Here is a 1,237-nt window from a genome sequence, read left to right as displayed (position 1 = left end):
CTGCAGTTCCTACTATCTCTGAAACCATTTAAAGGTTGCAAGACCCTTTCACCCTCTGTACAAAAAGGTTTTTCTCAAACCCCCTTTAAAACTCCATTTTTATTGACCCTTTGACCAGGCAGATCAGCTGCTTCCTCTTCACCTTTTCCATTTCCCTCATAATCTCATATACCTCTAGCAGGTTCCCCCCTCAACCTCCTCTGCTCCAAAGCTCTTGTGCATCTTTCTGAATTATCAATGCCCTTACTTATAGCAATCGAGAATTTAAGCCTTGGAATTTCCCTTCTAAGTCTCTCCATTTCCATTTTGAAGCCCACCTTAAAAGCTGTCTCTCTCTGACGAAGATTTTAGTTATTCGTCCTATTAGCTCCTTTTTTTAATATATGTATATATCCATTCATGGGATGAGGGTGTCACTGGCCAGGCCAACATTTATTGCCCACCCCTAAATGCCCAGAGGGCAGTTAAGAGTCAACCACATTGCTGTGTGGTCTGAAGTCACATGTAGACCAGACCAGGTAAGAATTAGACATTTGTGACCCAGATAGGTTTTTTTCCCCCAACAATTGACAATCAACTCACAGTCATCATTTGACTTTCAGTTTCAGATTTGTCTGAAATTCAAATTTCACCACCGGCTGTGGCAAGATTTGAATCCAGGTCCCCAGAACATATTCTGAGGATGGGGTTGAGGTGGGGTGAGGAAAGGAGAGAGCCCAGAGAGACAGCGAGCACAGATGGATAATAGTCACCCAGGAAGAAAGTAAAGTTGGGTATAGTTGGTGGGAGCGGCATGGTGGCTCAGTGGTTAGCACTGCTGCCTCACAGTGCCAGGAACCTGGGTTCGATTCCACCTTCAGGCAACTGTGTGGAGTTTGCACATTCTCCCCATGTCTGTTCGGGTTTCCTCCGGGTGCTACGGTTTCCTCCCACAGTCCAAAGATGTGCAGGCTAGGTGGATTGGCTGTGCTAAATTGCCCGTAGTGTTCAGGGATGTGTAGACTAGGAGGGTTATAGGGGGTTGGGTCTGGGTGGGATGCTCTGAGGGTCGGTGTGGACTTGGTGGGCTGAAGGGCCTGTTTCCACACTGTAGGGATTCTATGAAAAAGGAAAACCATAAGTGGGTGAGAAGGGGTTGGCTGTGCTGAAGGCAGCCTATTTCATGATAGGGCCTGGTGGGTGGGGATGGGTAAAGGACATAGAAGGAGATGTTCAGGGTCAATAATGATTAATTTCA

Source organism: Rhincodon typus, chromosome 15, assembly GCF_021869965.1.
Source record: "Rhincodon typus isolate 14 chromosome 15, sRhiTyp1.1, whole genome shotgun sequence".
Lineage (NCBI taxonomy): Eukaryota > Metazoa > Chordata > Chondrichthyes > Orectolobiformes > Rhincodontidae > Rhincodon > Rhincodon typus.
This window is presented reverse-complemented; position numbering follows the sequence as displayed.